This window comes from Ovis aries, chromosome 1 (assembly GCF_016772045.2).
Source record: "Ovis aries strain OAR_USU_Benz2616 breed Rambouillet chromosome 1, ARS-UI_Ramb_v3.0, whole genome shotgun sequence".
Lineage (NCBI taxonomy): Eukaryota > Metazoa > Chordata > Mammalia > Artiodactyla > Bovidae > Ovis > Ovis aries.
Window position 1 is genome coordinate 72,418,809 of NC_056054.1, and position 24,115 is coordinate 72,442,923.

Genomic DNA, 24,115 nt, shown 5'->3' on the forward strand with positions numbered 1-24,115 from the left:
CAAGGCTGTGGTCTCTGTGGTCAGATTGGTTAGTTTTCTGTGGTTAGTTTTCTTTGGTTTTCAGTCTGTCTGCCCTCTGATTAAGAATGACAAGAGGCTTCTGGAAGCTTCCTAATGGAAGAGACTGACTGAGGGGGAAACTGGATCTTGTTCTGATGGGCAGGGCCATGCTCAGTAAATCTTTAATCCAATTTTCTGTTGATGGGTGGGGCTGTGTTCCCTCCCTGTTATTTCACCTGAGCCGAACTTTGGTGGAGGCAAAGGTCCCATGCAGGCACTGCTGCACCTCAGCGCCCCCAACCCTGCAGCTGGCCACCGCCGACCCACGGCTCCGCCAGATACTCCTGGACACTCACGGGCAAGTCTGGGTCAGTCTTGTGTTCTAAAGAGTTTATTGCATTTGTAAAATGTATTTACAAGGCATTAGGGAAGTTTATAGGAACCGATATTAGCCAGTTTATTGTCCAATAGTTCAGCTTATTGGGGTACCGCAGACTCTCATAGCTGATTTTTAAAAGGATTGTTATAATTAAACAAAGAGAAATGAAATTCTCCAAAAGTGAATGTAGCTGCAGTGAGATAGGAAATTTCGATTAAAGAAAGAGATTATCATGTGCAATCGGAGTGTATAGAAATATAGGGATGTGTTTTGTTTGTGTCTCTGTGTGTAGAGAGACTCAGACCAGGTGAGAGGGATTTTAGAGCTGCAAGTTGCCTTTAGAGATTATTTTTCAATTTAATTTAACAAGTATTGAAACTGAAGCACAAAGAGGTTAAATGATCAGTGACCTCCTAATTGATGAATCCAATAAAGCCTGCCCAGACCTTATTTTACTCAGCCACTCTATTGTATTTTGGTTGCTTACCTTTTCCTTTTTCTTGAGGCCTGTGCATAGGCACTTTCTGCCACCCAGAATGCTTTCCTTTCTGCTCCTTTCTATTCTTGCCCTTTATTTTTACTTTTTCCAGAAGAACACATCTTTTAAATCCTCCTAGTCTCCATCTCTCAAGTAGAGCTTTGTTTTAATTCAGTGTTTATCATGAAAATAAAATTTCCAACTTTTAAAGTAGCCTTTTAAGGTTTTCCCCACTCTTCCCTGTTTCCACTCCCTATCCTTTGGTGCTTTTAGTATCACTGATAGACTGTCCATCTGTTTATGTATTGCAACTTTTGGAGGGCAGCAAATCATTGTGATATCTAAGATATTTTCACCCCAAGAACCAATTTCAACTCCCTGGTGGTAAGATCACACCTATTGAGAATGAATACTCTTGTAAAACTTGGATGTCACCAGACTCTCACTGTCTGTGGGTTCAAACAAGGTTACAAAGGGCATTAACCTCCCCCTCTGCTAACAGAAATCCTGAACTTTTCTATGCAATTTCTTCTCGCCTCAAACTCCTCAGGAGCGTTTACCTGTTTTTATGAAATTGGTCTTTGTTCAGTCTGACTATTTCTGGCTGCAGGCAAACTAGGAACACAGACACTACCCTCACGGATGAACTGTAGAAGAGCCATCCTCCATGTTGCCGCGGTCCTGATGGTCAAGTCCGCCAAGTGCTCCTGGTGGGTAGTGAATCTCATAGCCCTCTGCTGTTGCTGCCACCACAGCTGTCTGGTGGGGAAGACAATGGCTGCTCTAGCTGCTGGCTGCAGGTGCCAGCGTCTGCTGGCTGCAGGTGCCAGCGTCTGCTGGCCTTGGCCAGATTCTCTGGTAGAGCAATTGCTCTACCAGTCAAGGGTGTTTTTTGGGAGCATAACTATTTCAATTCTCTTTTTACACAAATAAGATCTCCAGGGTACAGCTAAGATACCAGGTGACTTTGCAACTTCCTGGGTGTTCCGTGGTCTGTCTGGCTTCTAAGCTTGACTCATGCTATTCCATCTTGCTGAAATGCTCTTCTCTTTTTCAAGTGGATAACTCGACTCTGATAACAATATTATAATATTACTTCTTCTAGGAAGCTCCTTGAATTCCCCTTCAGAGACTATGTGTGGTACCCCTCCTACGTATTCACATGGTGTCCCAGATTTCTAGTTATTGTATGCAGACTATTTATTTATCTATATCTCCCACTATGCTCTAAGTTCCTTACAGGTAGAAAACATATAGGTCTAGCCTAGCACAATTCCAGTCATCTAGAAGGCATTCCACAACTGCTTATGGAACAGCTAAATTTATTCTAAATACCTGTAATATAGCAGTGAACAAAATAAAGTCTTTACCCTCTAAGAGGTTACATTCTAGTGTGTAGAATAGAGAAAATATATATAGTAAACAAAATGTATATTATGTTGACAAGAACTAATGAGGAAAATTCAGCAGAAAAGAGGACATAGCATGCCTAACACCGAACTAATTTTTTTTCCTCTTTGAATTTGCTGTATGTTCAGTCTTTCTTATCTTAGCAGATACAACTCCATTCTTTTGGTTGTTTGGATCAAAACCCTGGAACTCATCCTTCCTCTTTCTCTTACACTCCTCATCCAGCTGTTTTTGTCTCCTTCTGCTAGGATGCAAATCTCACGAAGGGAATAATCCTTGCCTATTTTGTTTATTTTTTGTCCTGAGCACCAGGCCAATAATTGCTCATATTGACACTGGGTACATATTTGGTGACTTGAACAGAAGAGAAATAGGAAGTTGTCAGTTAGTGGAGGCCATTGCAACGATAATGATCGGGACCAAGGTGATTTTTTGCGGAGACCTGAAGAAAGTGAGGGAATAAGCTGTGTGAATCTGAGGGAAGAAACATCGAGGCAGTGTAAATGTCATGGGGCAGGAATGTCCTTGGTGTGTTCTGTGATGCATAAAGAGGCAGCAAGACTGGAGTAGAGTGAATCAGAAGCGAAAGTAGGAGAAGAAGGAAGTAAGGAGATGGCAGTCCAGATCCCTCGGAGACAAAGGTTATGACAATTATTTGACTTTTATTGTAGATGAAATGAGAAACCAGTTGGACGATTTTGTGGGCAGTAACACTATCCAATTCAACTAGACTAGCTCACTGTGGTGACTATATTGACAGTAGACTACAGGGAGCCAGGGCAGAAACAGGAAGACTAATATGGAACTCTGAAATAAATTGAGAAAGATGCTGTTGGGTTTACACAAGATTAGCAGCTGGGAGGTAGTAAGAAATGGCCAAATTTCGTATAAATTTTGAATTAAAGCCAATAGGAAACATTGATCTAGATATGAGATGTGAGGAAAAGAGGAACCAGGAATAATTACTGTTTTCTTTTTAAAGTAAAATTTTCTTCAAATATATCAGGCATATAGAAAAATGCCCAAATCATAAGTATACAGCTTGGTGAATTTTTCACAAAGTGACAGTGCAGTCACCTTCTCCAGTGAGACCTAGAACATTACCAGCCCCCAAGAGGCTCCTACCACGCTACTTCTCAGTAATTTTCCCTAATTCTCAACATAACAAGCGACATTGATGTTCCCACTAAGCACAGCTGAACCTGTATTTACAGCTTTTGAAAGGTCATATCTTCATTATTATTTAGTTCAAACTATTTTCTAATTTCCATTTTGATTTCTTCTTTAACTGATTTCCAAATATTTGGTGGATGTCCTTGTTATTTTGTCATTGATTTCTAACTTAATTCTACTGGGGTCAGAGAATATGTTAATGGTTTCAATATTTTGAATTTTGGGAGACTTGGGGACTTGTTTTATGATCCAGCATATAGACAATCTTTGTAAATGTCTTATGTCCCTTTAATACATTAGAAGCTGAATTTTACATATGTTAATTAAGGAAAGTTTGTTAATATATCATTTAGTCTGATTATTCAATGAGTAACTGAGAAAAATTGATTAAACTCTCCTACTATAATGTTGGACTCTTTCTACTTTTAGTTGGGTCAATTTTTGCTTTGCTTAATGAGAGAAGATGAATTTAAAATTGCCACATCTTTCTGGTAGATTAAATTTTTTTACTATTTAAAAAGTGATTTCATTGTAAAATAAAACATACATACAAAGAGAGATCATGTATCACCTATGTGTACAGTTTAAAGAATAAGAGAAAAATAAGCACTACCTTAAAGATACAGAATCTTCTAATCTCCTGATTTATATTGCTCCTTGGTCCACTCTCATACTTCCATCTGGAATTTTTTTGTTAATCACCCTTGTTTTTAAAAGTAGTTTCTCATTATTATAAGCATTCCTGAATCATTGTTTAGTCTTATAAGTTTTTCATTTCCATATCTAGTATATTAATTTTTAAGTATCTAAAACTGTCCCTTTTTTTCTGTTTAATAATGGTATACATGATACGTCTCTACTGTTTTAGTGTCATTGTTTCTGTATCATTTTATTTAAATGATTTTTTACATTTAAATGTCCTTATTTAGGCTATGTAAAATTAAAATTTTATCTTTTGAATCTAGTTAGATACTCTCTGTCTTTTATTTGAAGAATTTAGTCCATGTATATTTAATGTAATTACTAATATATTTGGAATCATATTTACTGGATACAACAACATCCTTTACCTGCATGTATATGTGCTAAGTCACTTCAGTCATGTCAGAACTGAACTGACTCTTTGCGACCCTATGGACTGTAGCCCACTAGGCTCCTCTGTTCATGGGGTTCTCCAGGTAAGAACACTGTAGTGGGTTTCCATGTCTTTCTCCAATCCTTTACCTAATACAGTCTAATATAAATTAATAGTTCTACCACTTCCTAGGATTTAAGAGTATATTATATCTATTTTTCCTTTTCTGCTGTTTGAATTATTGCTGTCATATATTTTAATTATACATGTATTTAAACTTCAGACTTAAACTGAACAAAGCAAGGAAAACCACTAGAACATTCAGGTATGACCTAAATAAAATCCCTTATGATTATATGGTGGAAGTGACAAATAAATTCAAGGGATTAGCTCTGATAGAGTACCTGAAGAACTATGGACGGACGCTCGTGACATTGTACAGGAGGCAGAGATCAAGATCATCCATAAGAAAAAGAAATGCAAAAGGGCAAAGTGGTTGTCTGAGGAGGCCTTACAAATAGCTGAGAAAAGAAGAGAAGTGAAAGGCAAAGGAGAAAAGGAAAGTTATACCCATTTGAATGCAGAGTTCTGAAGAATAGCAAGGTGAAATAAGAAAGCCTTCCTCAGTGATCAATGCAAAGAAATAGATGAAAACAATAGAATGGGAAAGACTAGAGATCTCTTCAAGAAAATCAGAGATACCAAGGGAACATCTCATGCAAAGATGGGCTCAATAAAGGACAAAAATGGTATGGACCTAACAGAAGCAGAAGATATTAAGAAGAGGTGGCAAGAATACACAGAAGAACTGTACAAAATAGATCTTCACGACCCAGATAAACATGATGGCATGATCACTCATCTAGAGTCAGACATCCTAGAATGTGAAGTCAAATGGGCCTTAAGAAGCATCACTATGAACAAAGCTAGTGGAGGTGATGGATTTCCAGTTGAGCTATTTCAAATCGTAAAAGATGATGCTGTGAAAGTGCTGGACTCAATATGCCAGCAAATTGGGAAAACTCAGCAGTGGCCACAGGACTGGAAAGGGTCAATTTTCATTCCAATCCCAAAGAAAGGAAATGCCAAAGAATTTTCAAACTACCACACAATTGCACTCATCTCATATGCTAGCAAAGTAATGCTTAAAATTCTCCAAGTGAGGTTTCAGCAGTACCTGAACCATGAACTTCCAGATATTCAAGCTAGATTTAGAAAAGGCAGTGGAACCAGAGATCAAATTGCTGACATCTTTGGATCATCAAAGAAGCAAGAAAGTTCTGGAAAATTCTGCTTCTGCTTTATTGACAATGCTAAAGCCTTTGACTGTGTGGATCACAAAAAACTGTGGAAAATTCTTCAGGAGAAGGGACTACCAGACCACCTGACCTGCCTCCTGAGAAATCTGTATGCAGGTCAGGAAGCAACAGTTAGAACTGGACATGGAACAATAGACTGGTTCCAAATGAGAAAGGAGAATTGTCACCATGCTTATTTAACTGCTATGCAGAGTACCTTATGTGAAATGCTGGGCTGGATGGAGCAGAAGCTGGAATGAAGATTTCTGGGAGAAATATCAATAACCTCAGATACACCACCCTTATGGCAGAAAGCAAAGAGGAACTCAAGAGCCTCCTGATGAAAGTGAAAGGGAAGAGTGAAAATGTTGGCTTAAAACTCAGCATTCAGAAAACTAAGATCATGGCATCTGGTCCCATAACTTCATGGAAATAGATGGGAATCAATGGAAACAGTGAGAGACTTTATTTTCATGGGGTTCATAATCACTGCAGATGGTGAATGCAGGCAAGAAATTGAAAGTTGTTTTCTCCTTGGAAGGAAAGTTATGACCAACCTAGACAGCATATTAAAGAGCAGAGACATTACTTTGCCAACAAAGGTCCATCTAGTCAAAGCTATGTTTTTTCTAGCAGTCATGTGTAGATGTGAGAGTTGAACTATAAAGAAAGCTGAACATTGAAAAATTGATGCTTTTGAACTGTGGTGTTGGAGAAGACTCCTGAGAGTCCCTTGGACTACAAGCAGATCAAACCTGTCAATCCTGAAGGAAATCAGTCCTGACTATTCATTGGAAGGACTGATACCGAAGCTGAAACTCTGAGATTTTGACCATCTGATGAGAAGAACTGACTATTGGAAAAGTCCCTGATGCTGGGAAAGATTGAAGGCAAGAGGAGAAGGGTATGGCAGAGGATGAGATGGTTCGATGGCATCACTGACTCGATGGACGTGAGTTTAAGCAAGCTCTGGGAGTTGGTGATGAACAGGGAAACCTGGCGTGCTGCAGTCCATGGGGCTGCAAAGAGTCAGACATGGCTGAGTGACTAAACTATAAACTTCACCACATGTTATTATTGTCATTCTCGTATTTAACTCCTGTTGGCCTTCACTTTTTCTTGCATTTCTGTCTTTCCATCTAGGATCATTTTCCTCTTGTCTAAAGAATCCCTTTCAGCATTTCTTTTAATATGGGTCTGCAAACAACAATTTTTTTCTGATGCCTTTATGTTTGAAGGATATTTTCATTGTGTTTAGACTTCTAAATTGTTGATAATTTCTTTCTGCACTTTAAGATGTCCTTTTATTTCCTTCTTGCTTCTATGGTTTCTGTTGAGAACTTAGTTATCATTGTTGCAGTTCCTTTGAAGATACTATGCTTTTTTATCTGGCTCTTCTTATGGCTTATTCTTTGTCATTCGGCAGTTTTACTATGATGTGACTAGTAATGTCTTTATCCCACTTGGGGTTTGATATTATTCATCTATTTTGAAAAGTTCTCAGACATTATCTGTTCAAACAATGCTTTTGCCTCCATTTCCTCTCTAATCTATTTCTGTACTTCTGAGTTTCCAGTTTCACTTAGAAATTTGCCAGCTCCCATGTGTCTCTTTCATTCTTTTCTCTAATTCCTTTTTTCCCTTTGGTCCTTTGGTCTGAATATTCTCTGTGGACCTATCTTACAATAATAATCTTACTCATTTCTATTTAATCTGCTATTAAACTCATCTGTTGAGTTCTTAATTTTGATCACTGTATTTTTCAGTTCTGGAATTTATGCATAATTCTCTTTTTATGGATTTTATTTCTCTGGTAAGAGTATCTTTTCATCTTTTTTGAAAAACATATTAATACCCTATATTATGACTCTAATATTTGTGTCACCTATTACCTTATTTCTATTTTCTTTCTTTCTGTGATCTGATTCCTTGGTATATCTAGTAAGTTTTTATTGAATGCCAGACATTTTGTATGAAAAATTGTAGGGGCTGTGGATGATGCTATTCTTCTCTAGAGAAGTTACATTTTATATAATGGTAGGCAGCTAGAATAGGAACAGAAAAATTCAATCCAATTCCTGTATGATGATAAAGAGTCTGGATTTCAGAATTTTTAAGGTTCTAGATTCATCTGCCTGGGTTCAACTTGTAGGCAGATAATCCTGGGCAAGTTACCTAGTATTTCAATTCATTAATTTTCTTGTTGATAGCACAGGAAAAATAGCAGTACTTTCCTCACAGGACAGTTATGAAAATTAAATGAATTGATACTTGAAAAGTATTTAAATTAGGGACCAACACATAGATAGTGGCCATTAAATGTTTGCTTTGTAGCTATTAATTTTTGCCTAAGGCCAAAATCATCTCCCTCTGTTTCTGCAGTTAACAAATATTGATTTGGGTGGCTACTGATAGAACTCAATACATGGAGAAAGATTAGACCTTGTTAGTGGATAGGATCAAGAAATGGGGAGGGATTAAAAGGTCTTGGTATATTGAAAACAAAGTCAAAGAGGTAATGTGAGCACTTCAGTGTTTGTCCAAGGTTATCCCAGATAATTTCCTACATGTAATTCAGTTAATTCTCATAATGTTAGGTGGAGTTTCAAGGTGCAAGTATTCTAAGAATTGGTCATTTTCTTACTGCCTGTCTCTGAAGTGAACTTGAGATTGGTTAGAGGAAGCAAAGCTCAAGAAGAGGAAATGATTACCTTAAATGGAAGAAAGTGGGGAAAACCGCTAGAGCATTCAGGTATGGCCTAAATCAAGTCCCTTATGACTACACAGTGGAAGTGAGAAAAAGATTTAAGGGCCTAGATCTGAGAGATAGAGTGCCTGATGAATTATGGACAGAGCTTCGTGACATTGTACAGGAGACAGGAATCAAGACCATCCCCAAGGAAAAGAAATGCAAAAAAGCAAAATGGCTGTCTGGGGAGGCCTTACAAATAGCTGTGAAAAGAAGAGAAGTGAAAAGCAAAGGAGAGAGGGAAAGATATAAGCATCTGAATGCAGAGTTCCAAAGAATAGCAAGGAGAGATAAGAAAGCCTTTCTCAGCGATCAATGCAAAGAAATAGAGGAAAACAACAAAATGGGAAAGACTAGAGATCTCTTCAAGAAAATTAGAGATACCAAGGGAACATTTCATGCAAAGATGAGCTTGATAAAGGACAGAAATGGTATGGACCTAACAGAAGCAGAAGATATTAAAAAGAGGTGGCAAGAATACACAGAAGAACTGTACAAGAAAAGATCTTCATGACCCAGATAATCACGATGGTGTGATCACTCATCTAGAGCCAGACATCCTGGAATGTGAAGTCAAGTGGGCCTTAGAAAGCATCACTACGAACAAAGCTAGTGGAGGTGATGGAATTCCAGTTGAGCTATTTCAAATCCTAAAAGATGATGCTGTGAAAGTGCTGCACTCAATATGTCAGCAAATTGGGAAAACTCAGCAGTGGCCACAGGACTGGAAAGGGTCAGTTTTCATTTCAATCCCAAAGAAATGCAATGCCAAAGAATTTTCAAACTACCACACAGTTGCACTCATCTCACATGATAGTAAAGTAATGCTCAAAATTCTCCGAGCCAGGCTTAAGCAATACATGAACTGTGAACTTCCAGATGTTCAAGCTGGTTTTAGAAAAGGCAGAAAAACCAGAGATCAAATTGCCAACATCCACTGGATCATGGAAAAAGCAAGAGAGTTCCAGAAAATATCTGTTTCTGCTTTATTGACTATGCCAAAGCCTTTGACTGTGTGGATCACAATCAACTGTGGAAAATTCTGAAAGAGATGGGAATACAGACCACCTGACCTGCCTCTTGAGAAACCTCTATGCAGGTCAGGAAGCAACAGTTAGAACTGGACATGGAACAACAGACTGGTTCCAAATAGGAAAAGGAGTACATCAAGGCTGTATATTGTCACCCTGCTTATTTAACTTCTGTGTAGTGTACATCATGAGAAACGCTGGGCTGGAAGAAGCACAAGCTAGAATCAAGGTTGCCGGGAGAAATATCAATAACCTCAGATATGCAGATGATACCACCTTTATGGCAGAAAGTGAAGAAGAACTAAAAAGCCTCTTGAAAGTGAAAGAGGAGAGTGAAAAAGTAGGCTTAAAGCTCAACATTCAGAAAAGGAAGATCATGGCATCTGGTCTCATCACTTCATGGGAAATAGATGGGGAAACAATGGAAACAGTGTCAGACTTTATTTTGGGGGGCTCCAAAATCACTGTAGATGGTGACCGCAGCCATGAAATTAAAAGACGCTTACTCCTTTGATGGAAATTTATGACCAACCTAGACAGAATATTAAAAAGCAGAGACATTACTTTGCCAACAAAGGTCCGTCTAGTCAAGGCTATGGTTTTTCCAGTGGTCATGTATGGGTGTGAGAGTTGGACTGTGAAGAAAGTTAAGTGCTGAAGAATTGATGCTTTGAGCTGCGGTGTTGGAGAAGATTTCTGAGAGTCTGCAAGGAGATCTAACCAGTCCATTCTAAAGTAGATCAATCCTGGGTGTTCATTGGAAGGAATGATGCTAAAGCTGAAGCTCCAATACTTTGGCCACCTCATGCGAAGAGTTGACTCATTGGAAAAGACTCTGATGCTGGGAGGGATTGGGGGCAGGAGGAGAAGGGGATGACAGAGGATGAGATGGTTGGAAGGCATCACTGACTCGATAGACATGAGTTTGAGTGAACTCTGGGAGTTGGTGATGGACAGGGAGGCCTGGCATGCTGTGATTCATGGAGTCGCAAAGAGTCGGACACGACTGAGTGACTGAACTGAACCGAACCGAACTGAACTGAATATTCTCCCTATTCTGCCTCTCAAGCTTGGACTTTATTTCCTTTTGGAGTGGTGAATTCTTGACCTAGGATTTTGGAAAAATGTCCTATCAAACAATGAATTTAGGGATAATTTCATTAGAGAAGTTCCTAACTGATGTTTTGTCTTTCGTCTTACAAGAATCACTCTAGTAGGCTCATTCCAGTTTGATCGGATTAAAGGTACATGATTATGCCACAGACACTGTACATGAAGGAATCTGTGTTTTGACTGGTGATAAATTGATAATCACCTAGCTGGCTAAGCCAGTCCACAGAGAGGCCATTAATATTGTGAAACTTCAATAAAGTCGGCTGTCAATGCAACAGATATTACAGGTGAACTCCTTGATCTCTCATTGTAATCCTTTGAATCTCTGTTATCCATCACTCTATAATACATTTGTTTAGCAGGGAAATAGGCTTCTCAAATCTTGCCATCAAAGTAAGCCTCCACAATAACATTTTGAAATCTGACACAAAAGTCTCAACAACACTGTCAGTACACTATTTAGCTATCAAATTTAGTGAGGTGATGTAAATTTACAGAAAGATGGCAAGAGATTCAAAACTGCTCCTCTTTGTTTTCTTGGACGATAAAAACAGTTTTAGAAGCATGGCCTTCCCCACTCGCTTTACCAGGTGGACTTTTGAGTAGCAGGTTTTGGTACGAAGTTTCTGAGATTTTCCTTTTGCTAAGTCTTAAGTGGGACAAAGTGAAGTAAATTAAGCTACAGAAGGTACAGCTTTATTTTTTTTTTTTGAATAGAAGCAAAACTTTGAAGAAGCAAATAATACGGAAAGATATTTTTTATTTGGGAAAAAGGACAAAATTTTTTTATTATCCTGTATTTGGTTTCATTGTCAACTTGAGATATCACCTCAGTAATTCTTCCTGGAGGTCTTGCAACCCACAAAGACCAAAACTCAAGAGTAAAACCAGTCATGGCTCCACTTGGCATCTCTAGGCTTTACTTTTCATGAAGAAGACATTAACTCTTCCTGTGGTATAGTTTGAATTTATATGAACATTCTAATGAATGATCTTATTGTGTGCAGGTCAATCTCCTGAGGAAAGAATTTTCTTCTATTTAATCTCAGGAAATAGGATCATCTCTGCCAAAGTATTATAGAGCCCAAGGAAACACTTCCTGTATTTAAATTAAGCAGCTTTAAAATTGCTTAAAGGGGTCTTAACTAATTAGAATTCCAGTGGAGAAAGCTTGGGAAGGTTTCAGAGAGCTATATCTGAATCCACTTCTCTTCTACTCCTGGTGGGAATTTTGAAGGGATTTTGCATAGTTTCCCTAGGTGATCAATTACAGACCTACTTTTCCTAATAATTTTTGAATTCATTATTCTCAAATATCAAAATGCACAAAAGAAAATATATTCTTAAGCTATCGTATAAGACATGGTGATTCAACCAAAGGTTTCTTACAGTTTAAAAAAAATAGCTTTCCTCATCTTTATTCAGAATTATCTGGAAGAAGTGTGGAATCAAAACCTTGTGAATAAATGAACTTCTCTTCATGACAGCAAGCTCCATGAGGGCAGGGACCCACATGGTACTTCCTGACTTCTCTCAGAGCAATGTGCATGATATCTTGTACAAAATTAACGTTCAATGGGTGTGTGGCTAAATCTACTTATATATATATATTGCTTGGAGAAATACTTTTCAGGTATTCCAAAGCATTCTGATCATTTTGAATAAAGGTGGATTATTTCAAACAATCTCTAGGCTGATTTACTTGCACCTGATTTCTCATAGCAGTAGGACTTTCCAAGTGGCAATAGAATGCCACTGGCTAACAAGATATTTGCTTTGGTTTTTGGCTCTTTCCTAACTAAATTTAATGAAAGGCCTGGGACGTAGGGGAGGCGAGAATAAGATAAAAAATTTTTTTAAAAAATACAATGCATTATTATTTAAAGTGCAATTATATCTAACATGGTAATTAAAGTAAATTTTCACAGACTTATTGGAGGCATTGTATAATATTTTTAATCACAGTAATAAACAATAAATTGAAATGCTAAGAAGAGAAATGGTAATAACAGCTAATATTTATTGAATTCTCAGATGAGCCATATCTTAACCATGGGAAATATTCCCTTTTAAAGCTTGGTCACATTTTCCAAGTTTTATTCAACAATTTGTTTTTCATAAGGTCAGGTATGTTTTAGGCCCAGCTTAATTTCTTTCAGTCCTAGGTATGTGGGCCTGTGCTAATTTTCATAACCACCTGAATGGTTTTGGATCTTTTAATAGCATTTCATCAGATGCTTTCAAGGATATGCCAGAAAATCCTGTGCTCCTCTACCTTGTATTTGTAAGCCACACTCAATTCTCCATTCCAGACACATTCGGTCACTGGACTCCGAGGAATCTGAAGAGCTCATCAAGGCACTTCATTTTGTTAAATGTTCCCAGTGAGCCTTCATGTACTATGTGGAATTTCATTAATTTGGAACTAAATGTCATTGCATTCAGACAGGGCCAGTCCAGAGGACAGTCAGAGGAATTCAAAGGAAGAAAGAAGCTAGAACACTCAAATACAGAGGAACATGGAGGTACTGAAACAATATTGTTCATTTACAAGAGAGGACAGGCTTAAAGAGATATTTAAGCCATTTAAAACCTCTTTGTATGAAAAAGACAATAGATAAATTTATTGGATTTGGGGAAGAAATATGGTTCCTGCATCATGACTGCATAGTGACAAGGTGGTAAGCAGATAAGCAAGGGAGCAAAAGAATGTTCTTGGTACCGTCCATCTAGGTCTGTTGTGTAGTGAGCTCCCATTAACTTCTGTTGAGTCAGTTGCTGTGAAAGGAGATTTTTCAGGACACCAGATCAAAATACCATAAACACGACTATCTCAGGAGAATGTTAACTCTGGATGTACTTGTGCAGATGAGAAGTGGGAGGTCAACAGGTAAATGTTTGCTCTGTCTGGATTCAGTGTGTCCACCCACCAACATGCTTTATAGCAGAAAGGAGACTGCTATAAATGGGAGCCTGGGGAGTCAATTAGGCTTTTGTTTGATCCTTGAAGCATTTTTGTTTGTTCTGTACCCAATGATACCACTATTGGGGAACAGTGGCATGGGATACTCTTGCACAAGTAACTTGACTTGGATTTTTCACCATGAAAGCAATGCGGTTGTAACAACTGAGGCTTGAAATCTTTTGGAGCTATATTCTTGGATTTTCTCTTTCTCTGTTGCTTGCAATCCACCTCCACTAACTGGATTTTGTGTACGTTGGTGATTTTGTGCATGTTGGTGTATACAGAGTTTCTGATTTTTTGAAATTTTTTATTTGTTTGGTTGTGTTAGAGCTCAGGGCCTCCCAGTGGCGCTAGTGGTAAAGAATCTGCCTGCCAACACAGGAGAGGGGAGAGATGTGGGCTCTGCCTCTGGGTCGGGAAGATCCCCTGGAGGAGAGCACGGCAAGCCACTCCATATTCCTGCCTGGAGAACTGCGGCAGGTGAGTTTTCATTGCAGCACATGGGATCTAGAATGTGTGGACTTAGCTAACCCTCGGCATGTGAGATCTTATTTCCTCCATCAGGGATTAAACCCACGTCTCTTGCATTGGAAGGCAGATTCTTAACCACTGGACCACCAGGGAAGTCCTCAGTTTCTGCCTTTAAGGTTATCTGCAAATGGGAGGAGAAGAGAAAGAAAATGAAAGATCAATTAGCGTGGAGCGATGAAGTATAAAGAGGCAACTGAAGAAAGACTGATTCCCTGCTTCCTTATTTTAAGAAGTTTAATAAAGTGAAGAATGGATTCCTCAGCAGGAGAAGCAGAGCAGTGGTTTCCTTTCTGCCTCTGAGATCTTATAGGATGTTTCTGGAAAGGCCTGTGTGAATCTTATCTTTGGTAGCCCATGAGTGGGAGGGTGTTCCCCTGCTGGCTCCTGTTTCTCCCTGCACTCACACACTTGACAGAGGGGCTGCTCACTACTCTCTTCTAGGAGTCCTGGGACAGGATTTTTAAGATGGGATGAGACCTTTTGAGAAAAATGTCAATAGGCTGCCATAACCCCTCAGCAAATATTTGCCTCCATTTATTTATTCCTCTGGTTGAACAAAGATTTGCTTTTCCTTGTATTAGGAATTGGGTCTTCCCCAGTGGCTCAGATGGTAAAGAATCTGCCCGCAATGTGGGAGACCCCAGTTCAATCCCTGGGTCAGGAAGATCCCCTGGAAAAGTAAATGGCTACCCACTCCAATATTCTTGCCTGGAGTGTTCTCTTCCATGTAACTTGCATGGACAGAAGGTATAGTCCATGGGGTCTCACCTCTTTGGTCTTGAGTTAGTATGATGGAGAGGAAGGCTTATTAGATTTATTGGCTTGAATTCTCATTTTTTAAAAAGCAAACTCTTCTGTGATTATTTCATGTATCTGTGAGTTTGGGGTCATTATTTCCAGTGAGCACTGGAATGTGTATGGAAAAATCAGTGTAACATCTGAAAAGTAATAATTAAAAAGTATGACTAGTACCTTACTGCACTTTAGGAACTTCATGGATTTTAAAAAGTGGATTTTAAAAACTTAGATTAAAAATGTAAATTAGCTATTACATTGCTAATAGTGACTCTTTGTGACTCCATGGACTGTAGCCCGCCAGGTCCCTCTGTCCATAGAATTCTCCAGGCAAGAATACTGGAGTGGGTAGCCTTTCCCTTCTTCAGGGGATCATCCTGACCCAGGGACTGAACCCAGATCTCCTGCATTGCAGGCAGATTCTTTACCGTCTGAGCCACCAGGGAAGCCCAAATTAGCTATATCCTCCAGTAAATTAGGAAACACATTCCTCTGATAATAATACTGTTTATTTGGGACTAAAATAACCCCTAGTATACCAGGTCATGACCCATCCAGTCACAGTTGAATACCATTTGGGGACACTTAGAACTCTACCAAAGAATTCAAAGCCACAACGGGGGATCCAAACAAAAATGCACAGGTGATCTCAGTAAGAGAAGTCTTGGCATGCAGAAGGTGCCCAGTAAATATTTACTGATAGAATAAAACTGAGGACACTGCTAAAGGCATGTGGGGGATAAGTTTTGTGATGCCAACTCTGTACAGCACTGCAAAAGTAGACAACTACTCACGTAGTAAACCACAGCATGGAGGACATTTGGACTTGAACTATGTATCCTACCTTAGCTCAGCCTCTGCTACCAACATGTGTCTGTACACAAGTTATTTCACCTCTGAAGGCCTCATTTTCCTCTCTGTAAAAAGGAAGAGGTTGTCCATGGTTTGTAATGTGCGGCTTTCTTTTTCAAACTGCCTCTTCTGGAGAATTCTAATATACACGTAGGTAGAAGTGGAACTTCTTGGGTTGGATCAGGGAAGGAAGCCTGGAGCCCCACCTGCTGTGCTGCCTCCAGGACCCCCACTGCACACAGTTTGAAAGCAAGTGGACCTAATAACCTGTGAGGTCCTGTCCAGCTGGGACATTTGCAGGCAGTATTAATAATCAGTGTTACAAGGAGAGTGTAGAGGCCAGTGGAGGATATTGGAGGACAGATTTTGAGAAGTACTTCTTCAGCCTGTCATCATCTCTCTTCAACCTATCCTGGCTCCAGAGTCTCTAGTTCACTTGGTGACCTCAGTCCGTGCCTCCTACACCTGAACCCTGGGAGTGATGCAGGCTGCCTTCTCACTGCTCAGAGCCAGTACGTCATTCACTGCCCTTTGTTGGGGCCTCTAACTGTTTCTGACACTTTCCTCTCCAACCTCATTTCCACCTGCAGGATTCAGGGAAAGCTATGGTTTTTTTCAAAGTAATGTATGGATGTGAGAGTTGGATCATAAAGAAGGCTGAGCGACTGAGTGACTGAACTGAACTGATCCTCTTTCTCAAGAGTAATTACAACAAATCCCTGACCAGTTTCATTCTTCTCCCAGCTACATCACTCCTTAAATAAGTCCTTTCATTGTTCCCTGTGGCCTATAGGACTGTTCCACCCTCCTTAGAAGGACAGACAGTCTCTCCATGGCTGCCTTTACCCTCCTCCGCAACCTCTACACTGTCATTCACCATCTTGTACTTTATGCTCTGGCAATACCAAGCTGCCCAAGTGCTTTGGATATACTATGGAGTTTTACACTTTCACCCCTTGGATCAGAGTGATTCTCCTCCATAATTGGCCTCTCACCCTCTTTTCTATAGTTGATTTTTAATATTTCTGTAAGACTTCATGCAGAGGCCCTTCCTATAGGAAACCAGCCAAGTGCCCCACTGCGTCTTTTAGGACTCTGCATGTTGCGTAGATGATACCGCACTAATGGCAGAAAACTAAGAGGAACAAAAGAGCCTCCTGATGAAGGTGAAGGAGGAGAGTGAAAAAGCTGGCTTAAAACTCAACATTCCAAAAACTAAGATCATGGCATCTGGTCCCATCATTTCATTGCAACTTGATGGGGAAAAAGTGGAAACAGTCACAGATTTCATTCTCTTGGGTGCCAAAATCATTGCAGACATTGACTGCAGCCACAAAATTAAAAGATGCTTGTTCCTTGGAAGAATTGCTATGACAAACCTAGAAAGCAGAGACATCACTTTGCCGACAAAGGTCTGTATAGTCAAAGCTATGGTTTTTCCAGTAGTCATATATAGATGTGAGAGCTGGACCGTAAAGAAAACTGAGCACCTTCGAACTGAGGTGGTGGAGAAGACTCTTGAGAGTCCCTTGGACTGAAAGGAGATCAAACCAGTTAATCCTAAAGGAAATCAACCCTGAACATTTGTTGGGAGGATTGATGCTGAAGCTCCAATACTTTGCCCACCTGATGCAAAGAACTGACTCATTGGAAAAGACCCTGATGATGGGAAAGATTGAAGGCAGGAGGAGAAGGAGATGACAGAGGATGAGATGGTTGGATGGCATCACCGACTCGATGCACATGAATTTGAGCAAGCTCTGGGAGTCGGTGATGGACAGGGAAGCCTGGTGTGCTGCAGTCCACGGGGCTACAAAGAGTCGGACATGACTGAGTGACTGAACTGTACTGAGCTGAAGTGACTTATCATGGGGTAATCTCTAGTCTCAACACTTTAGCTCCCTGAATCAGTTTCACTTGAGATCAGTCAAGAGCTCCAAGTGAAGCTCATGGACAAGTCAAGAGCTAATGTGAAGTACAATATTTTCAATATTTAAAAATCAATTTTTCATATAAATTAATATTTATTCTATTCTCATATTTATCATAGAGCTATTTTAAGCTTTAAAGATACTATTTGTTTTTCCTGTTAATAAACTGCATTGTTTAGGAAGAGAAAATCTAAATATACAGGTGAAAGATGTTGAATAAATTTATGCAAGTAAACCTTTGGGTCTTTGAGGGTAATTTTCAGTTGTTCATTTGTCCTAACATGAGCCTCAGGGGGTGAATGCTCACCAGGTCCCCCAGCCTTGGCGTGCTTGAGAATCTCAGCCAGGCAAACAAACTTCTTCAGGATGTAGCTTTCCCTTGGCTTGCCATGAGGTGGCCATGAGGGCCACCTGAAACTGACATGGCGCCTTTTTATGAATTAGGAAAAGGCAATCTCTTTGCTCTGATGCAGCCCCAAAGGTACAGGGCTTTAGCAACTGAGCCATGCCTTTATGCTGAGAAAAAGGTGACTTTGCTCTAGGCAGATAGCTCTACGGAAAGGTAGCTGGATTTGAGCCTCTCTACCAGGCACCTTCATGAAGCACGGACTTATCCTGCCTATGCGAGGAGCCACTGAGCTCCCCTTGGACCCTAAATGATGATCTGGGCTGCCAAATAAGCAGGGAAAGGAATACCGTGGTCTCTCTGAAGAGCATTTCTTGGGCTCATTTGTAAATCCAGCTTGTGTTTTGACGGGGCCAATCTTGGGTGCTTCCTAAGCTCTGACCCAGAGAACTCCTTCCTTTGAATAGAATTGTCACTTTGTGTAGCTTATTTTGCTAAGTGTGTAGCTTGTTTTGTTAATCTGTCACAACAGGAGCCAAACAAAATGGTGATCACTGGCTTGCATGTGTGGAGCCTCTTCGTTTCTTGCACTCCGCAGTAAGCATTATTCACAAGCAGTTAATTATTGGTCTTCATGCATAAAATGAATGTCACATTGGAGACAGATGTTTATTGTTTGTGACATATATATTTTTTTCAAAATTCCAGCTACTGAAATTGGCTGAAATTACCATCACAAAACACAGCATTTGTACATTCGGGGTCTTTTTGATCTCTGACCTGTGGTAACAGCGTGCAGATGTGGCAGTATACACATGGATATACTTTTCTTTTTATTGACAGGATGGATGGAGTTTCTCTAACTGTGCTCAGGCTGAAACGACTGCTGAACTCCACCAGGGGCTGCTGTTGAACTTCTTAAAAAAAATCCATGTTTTGGAGGAGAAGGGGGATGGTGTTGGATGGTGAGGGAAGGATGGAAATGGGGGAAGAGGAATAGGAAAAAAAAAAATCTTGGAAGAAAACCTGACATTTCTGTCTGAGGTGGAGCATGCTTTGTGATGCCACACATGGAATGTTTCGGAAGTGTCAGTAATAAATACTTCTCTCAGAAATCTTTATATTCTAAATCTCTGCATATCATACCCCAAGGAGAGTCGTACAAAGACATAGCTGTCAGGGTCTAATTTTGGATCTGAAAACTATGGCGGTTGTCAGGCATCTTTTCCCATGTGTGATATTTATCTTCTCTCACAAACAAACTGAGTGCAGGCTTTTTAATTAATTTCCAGTGTCTCCCGTGATAATTTCCCCCCTAATATATTAATACGATGATTTAAACCTTCATTCAGAGGCAGACTTTCAGATGAAAATCACTAAAGGCTTAGATGGTGTTTAGTATTATCAATAAGCTACATGTTCGTTGGTTTGTAAGGAATCAATAAAGTTGCCCTTTCTTCCATTTTTATTTTTAGAGGCATCAGTGGGATTTTATCTCTTTTAAGTATATTAAGGAAATCATGAGTGAGTTGATTTTGTAATTTTTCTTCTTTTGATTGGAGGCAGTACTTAGTCTGTTTCTCTTATTGCTTCTGGAAGACTTACTTTTAGAGAACTTCTCAATTTGATGACGAGGGAGTGAATTTTCTTCTTTACAGTATTCTCTTCAGAGAAACTTAATTTCTTTTTTATACAAAGGAACCAGAAATAGATCATTGAAGGGGTATATCCCTGAAATATACAAATCAGATGGGGATAGCAAGTGAATTCATCTATTCATTTCTTGTCCAATATCCCTCTTAATAGAAAATGTAGAATAAAAAGCATCGCATCATAAAAATCCTAAGGACAGTAGTAAGTTGAAGTTAAATGCATGTTTCTTAAACAGCATATTTTTTAGATAAATAGGAGTAAAATTTGCTTCTTCCATAACAAGAAGTCATGTGGGGCAGAATTTTATTTATTTTTGGTAATGCTTATATCTTTGTTTAATATTATTATACTCTTAGATTAAAGGTTGCCTCAAATTTCATGAAGATTTTTTTTCTCAATTCACCTTTAAGATATTTGATTACTGGGGTGATAGGTCAGTCCTTGAAGAAATATTTGTCTTTCTCTGGAAAGGACATTCGAACACCATTGGAAAAATCATGGCAATAAAGGAAATTCTTAGAGTCTTATATGAGACTTTTAATTATTGGCAGTCAAAATATTAAATTCTTGGAAATGGGTGAAACTCCTTGTTCTTATAGGACTGGAGCTTACCTTTGTGACTTTTTTTTTTTTTTAACATATGAGGATTTGTTTCTTGCCTTCTGTCTCCAAATCTCACCACCCATCATACACATGCTTTCCCCAGATCTATTAGAAACGTTTAATACCCAAATATCTATCTCATGAGAATGGAATTTTTAAGATGAGATCTCTCTGTTAATAATTTGTATTTTTTTCCTGCCTTGCAAGTTGCATGTAAGCACCACCGAAATCAACCTTTAAACACAGATTGATTCTGACAGCTTTTATTTTATGTGATTTCCAAGAATTGGTTTAGAAATGCTTCTTAATTGAAATAGTTCTCCTTTTTGACTTTTATTTTATTGTCCTTTACTTCTTGACATCTTGTACATTAAATCAGAGGCTGTTTTAGAGACATGAAATGACAGCTTTTTCAGAGCCCGATTCTGGAACCTGATAGATCTGCACTTCTCAAAGCAGACAGGCTGCTCGCCACAGCCTCCGAGAAGCTTCCTGCATGATGGGCACGTCACCTGGAAACACAAGCATAAACTGCAGGTTAATCACCAAGGACTGACTTGTGTCAATTCCCCATTGCCCTGCTCCCCATCTAAGAGAAAGAATGCCAAGAACTCTTTTTCCTTTGCTATTTAATAACAGCATCTGGGCTCAAGTTTAGTTTGAAATTATATTTCCTCTCGGCCAGGTTGGAAAGGCTACTCGTGTAATTTAGTAGTGTGTTGTAAAGAAAAATCAAAGCGTCCTCATGGAATATTTCTCCCCATTGTATCTTCCTGTGACGAGAGAACATAAAGTGAATGAGACGTGACACAGGCAAGCACGGAGAACACATTTGTTCTACTGAAATTCTCAGGAAAACGCTATCTGTGTTACTGTGATGTTTTGGAGTTAGAAAAGGGTTATTTGGGAAAAAAGAGTCAGGAGGAATAAAAATGAGACAGGATGCAAAAATATGATACCACAGTGAAGAATGGTGCAACCGCCCAGACCAGTTCTTGCTCGAGGTGGAATGCAAACATTTGATAATGGGAATGCTAACAAGATGAGTACTCTAGATTTGTTTTTCAGTTCTACCTAACTCTTTGTAACTTTGCAATGTAAGAGTCAGAAATTGGAGCCAATTACCATAATATGTGGTGGTTTGGTGGGAGCATGTTCTACATCAGACAGTTAAAAGGTTTTATTGCTATTAGGAGCATGTTAATGCCCTTGATAATGTCTCTACTTGCATTGTAATGTCTCTTGTCGAAGTATGGAATTCTTTTATCTTCTTATTACATTATGCAAAAACTTGAATTGAAAAGATATTTGCAGGAACATTTAAAGTAGTGCATCAATCAGCTTCAAAGAAGAGAAAATGTTCTCGGAATAGCTTATAAAAGGATAACTGTCAGTTTTATTTTGGATGAACAAAGGCGGCAACGTAAAAAGCACTTTATTGTAAAAGCATAGTGTGCAATTCAATAAATATGCCAGATAAATATAAGAGAGAAGAAAGTTCGTAATTATCTGATGACTTAAATGTAATTTAAGTAATACTTTTAAAATGCATCTAGCAGTGCAGTACTCTTTTTCTACAGGTTCCAAGTTCTAGCCTCAGAGGCCCCGTTAGGTGATAATTTAACTCTCCCTGATAACGTAAGAATTTGAATGGATTAGTCATGGTCCTGTGTATAATTTATCTTGGGAAGATACAGGCAGGAGCGTGAGTGGAAAGCATTAGAAAAAATTTTAACAACAACTTTGTGGTGCAAGCTCTTCAAAATGATTTGTTATTACCTGCACGGTGCTCAGTTGTTTCTCATATAGTCTTTGCTGCTATAAGACAATTTTGAATTTGAATATAAAAGTATTGTGACTTGAAATAGCATTTCCAAGCGTTTTACGTTTGGTAGGAAAATCCGTTAACAGAGTAATTTCTGGAGTTTCTAAATTAGGGGTGCTTTGTTACTTTTTATATGAGGATGCTTATACCTTTTTTGATGATTAGAAATACTTTTATTATTTTAGGTAGATGGATTTTAGCTGTAAAGGCTAAACTAAAAACTTTGTTTTCAAATGCGTTTCTCAGTTACTAAATTTTAACCTGATAAATGCTGCAGAGATGACTCTTCTGGATAAGGTTTGAGAATCTGCAGAGAGAACTGTCTAAAGAAAAACAGTCAGATCCAGCATATAGAAAACATAAATTTTTGGAGTAGGAAAAAAGCTATTTACAGAACTCAAGTTTTCTATGATTTGTTTCTATACATGAAAATTCCAATCAGTCAAAATCTGTCTTTTGTTTTGTAACCTGACAAAAGGATGATAATTCCTGATTAAATATAGTAATATAAATTTTCTCCCAGACTCAGGCCTTTTTGAGATTCAGAAAACTTCATTTTAAGTCAGGCTAATTCACTCCCCACACCATTGCAACTTATAAAACTATATTAATGCTTGTAACATTTCTAAGAAATAATCTTCATTTATTAAAAAACTGCAATATGGCACCTTGTAATAAGAAATCAATTCATAACTTTATTTGTGACATCATTTTGTTAGCAACGGATTTCTCATCGCTATTGTACATGACGCCTAATTAATTAAAATAATTTTCTCCTCCTTTCAGTGGGTTTCATCCAGACTCTGGAAAACAGTTCTCAGTCTCTTGCTGTTCTCTGATATGCCCCATTTTCTCACCCCTCCATTCTCTTGGCCTATTTGGGAACACTCTCATTTTGAAAGTACACAGAAAATTATCTCGTAAGAGAAATTTAATAACAACAGAACTTCTGAGATTTTGAAAGCGTAGAATTCTCAAGTTATTGAACTATGGGAAAAGCTGTAATTTATAACCGGCAAGTTAGTATGTTGTACACATCTGTGTACTGTTTCAGAAAATAAAGGTTGTTACCATAGCAACTGCCACATAATATGGAACATACGTTATTTGTGAGATGCCAGACTTCGTGTTAAAAAAAAAAAACCAACTCCCTCCTCATGGCTGCTCTCTGATGTTTCAGGGATTTCTTTCTTTCTTTCTTACTTTTTAAAAAAAAAAAAAAAAACGATTATAAGGGATTTTCTTCTTTCATGTCCTATTATTTTAAATATTTTTGTTATTTTCAGTTTTCCATATGTTTAGAGTTTGTCTGCTAAATTGATAACTTTGCATAGTACTGCTATGATTTGGTGACTACAGCTGAGATATTTTCTCATCTAGCTTATTTTAATTTTAAAGAAATTCTAGCTACTTTTTAGATATATCAACAGGTACATAGTAAAGACACATGTAGCTACTGTGAATACAACAGGTAATGTAACATTTTGTTTGAGATGGCCCATTTAGGGTTTTATAATTTTGTATTGTAAAACCATCACGATATTTAACCCCTCTTAAAAAATTAAAATGTCACAAAATGTGAACCTATTTATGGATGTCATATTTAATTTCACTTGAAGTAATTGTTTAGACAGTATCGATCATTTTATGATGAGAAAATTTAACTCCTTTATGAAAGGAAATTTTCCAGACTTTCTTCATAAGTGGTAGTGTCAAAGAATAAAGAAAGATGCAAAAAAATATGAAATCTCAATTATAGGCAGAATAATGACTCAATAAAAGAAAAAAGGTAACAATAAAAAATAAGGCTGGATCAGGGATCAGAATGTCCAACTAGTTTGAAATAAATGTCTGAAAACAGTGTGATACTTTCAAACAGTTTAGAGCTTTTTTATAAGCAGAAGCATC

The 24,115-nt window shown here is 38.4% G+C and overlaps 1 long non-coding RNA gene across 2 annotated transcripts; it reads left to right on the top strand.

Moving 5' to 3' along the window:
* Positions 1-226: 226 nt before the first annotated feature.
* Positions 227-23,409, top strand: LOC114113098 (uncharacterized). 2 transcript variants are annotated; one of them, XR_009596983.1, is made up of 4 exons: positions 227-368; positions 1,468-1,567; positions 14,000-14,151; positions 18,970-23,409. It is a non-coding gene; the product is annotated as an uncharacterized LOC114113098 (long non-coding RNA). The 2 variants fall into 2 exon arrangements; XR_009596984.1 differs by lacking the exons at positions 227-368; positions 1,468-1,567 and adding an exon at positions 6,960-13,231.
* Positions 23,410-24,115: the final 706 nt, after the last annotated feature.